The sequence below is a fragment of the Ceratotherium simum genome, chromosome 1 (genome assembly GCF_057802395.1).
Source record: "Ceratotherium simum simum isolate JZ-2026a chromosome 1, ASM5780239v1, whole genome shotgun sequence".
Classification (NCBI taxonomy): Eukaryota; Metazoa; Chordata; class Mammalia; order Perissodactyla; family Rhinocerotidae; genus Ceratotherium; species Ceratotherium simum.
The window spans coordinates 73,173,674-73,176,173 of NC_141900.1; positions in this window are offsets into that span (position 1 = coordinate 73,173,674).

A 2,500-nucleotide genomic window follows, 5' to 3' on the forward strand; every position below is an offset into this window, starting at 1 on the left:
ATAAGATAGATAGTTCAACACATTGTGAAAAACATTACATTTTGGTATCATAAATAAACGCCAGCTCAATTTGTCAGAGGTTGTAGAGTAACAGGATGAAATAAACTTTCCCTAAGCTTCCTTCTTTACTTGTTTTAAAAAAACTGAATATTAATGCTATAAAGGATTGATTTAAAACATTTTAAAATTTTTTATGAATTAAACTAGCGTTAAAATTTATAGACTTAAAAGGAAGACTGACCATTTAACATGTACCTTGAAAAGTAAAACTTGTTATACATTTCACCTGTTTGAGAAATAGATGCTGTATATGGTAATTATATGAATGTATGAGATGAAAACAAGACTTTAGAATATAAAGATTGACAGACAAATATAATTTTGAAATATATATGGGAATAATTAGTTCACCAGGGTCATCAGTGTTATCAGATCCCTTTCAGTTATACTTGTGAATGGGGATTGTTGAACTCTAAGATGCAGAATCATAATGTTACAGTAAAATACATTTATATAGCTACCATTGTTTCAAATTTGCTGTTGTACTATATTTAAATGAAATACATAGAAATTAAAGGCTTCATTTGAGTATTTTATACCATTTCCATAGTGAAATTTTTATGTTTTGTTATTTGTGTTTTAAAACCTAATTTTAATACTGGAGCAAAACATAACATACTGAGTTGCCAAACTAGTTAATAGCTGATTGAAGTGAAAGATAAGATTTTCATTTGTTCTACTCTTATGTTTCCCAGATGTTTGTTATTGTTGAAGATTAACAGTATTGTGTTTGTTGAAGGTAGTCATGATCATTATTTTTAAAAATTATTGTGTTGAAATGCCCTACAACTTCGCATGTTTGACATATTAACCTTTTTGAATGAAAATTTGAATTTTTACTAATTAAAGTTTTTTGTTTCCCAAGATGGTAACCTTAATTTGTGAATAGTATTTTAGGCATTTTGTTTAAGCCAGTGAAAAGCAGTGGCAAATACTTTATAAACAACTTAATTTTCATTTACTTAAGATCACATCCCCTGTTATAATAAAGATTATATCACTTGCTGTAACAACAGATATCCTTCCTCAAACCATGCTTTAAAGAACATCCTGTTTCAGTTTTTAAAAATTAAAAATATTCATGTGTTCAGTTTTTGTTCTTACATATTCAACTATGTCCTTCATATTTGGCATTTTGATTTATTAGGCAATTTTAGCATTAAAGACTTCTAGCAAAGCGGTACTAGATTTCAAATGCACTGTGCATGGTGTCCATGATGAATTAATTCCACTAGAGCACAAAAGTTATCGTTATTTAAATGCTAGTTTCTTTCAGAAGTTTTATATCACAGTCAAGTTTTCAAACTCAGAATTTAGCTGATATTTTGAGGTAAATGTATAGGTTTCTTTTTGTGTATGTAGGTTTTCCTCATACTTAACCCTTTCTCGTGTGAATAGACAGAGAAATATTTAATAAAATTTAATATTTATAATTTTAAAATGATTAATAATTATTTAAAAATATATGCTATTTAATTTTATGGTTTGCTTTTCTTTAAATGTCATATTGAAAAGCTTTTGGATTTAATGTATATATTTAGTTAAATAAATGAGACGCTGGGAGAAAGCAGATACCAGACAAAAAATGTCTTTTAATCTCACTGTAAATAATTTTGTTTAAGAAAAGTTCACAGGAATAGTTATAAACTTTTTATATGTGCTGTTATTTGTTCTCAGTTTTTCAGAAAGTCATTTTTTTCCTCCATTTGTTTTGATTAAATGGTAAGATGCCAAAATATGAGGTTTAATATTAAGGCACCAACATTGTAAGATGGAGTGTCCGTGTATGTGGATAGGGGAGTGTGGTGGGAAATAAAGGTTATTTTTCCCTTCTTACCATCCTTGACATGTATAGTTAGATCTATCTATCATCCATCTATCTATCTATCTATCTATCTATCTATCTATCTATCTATCTATCTATCTATCTAAATAACATACATACACATACGTGGGGGTAGGGAGTGGAAGAGAAGAAGGAAGGGAGAGAGGTAGGGATGATGAGAGAGAGGGAGAGAGAGAAAAGGTGAGAGAGAAGACCAGAGAAAAGGAGTAAGCAACAAGGACCAATAGTGTCCCTGGTGGTGGTTGAGATAACACACTTAACTGTACTGGCCCAGGTCAAGTTTCAAACTTTTGAACATTCTAGTGAATATGGCATAGGATATATGCAGGTTTCTGTTATCACTCTGGCAAGTGTCTCTTTCACATGGTAGCTTTATATCAATGGAACCTATAACACTAAGAGGAAAAAATAAAACCAACAAGTCTAGCATTCAGTACTACCCTATCATAAAGTAAGGAGGTCTAATTGAGCTATGTCTTTATATCCTGCTATTTGTACAAATAAAAGACTACATCTTGATGCAAAATAAACACAAAAGCACTGTTGTGACTATAACAGGGAGTCATATACTAATTTATATAATAAGTGGTTGTG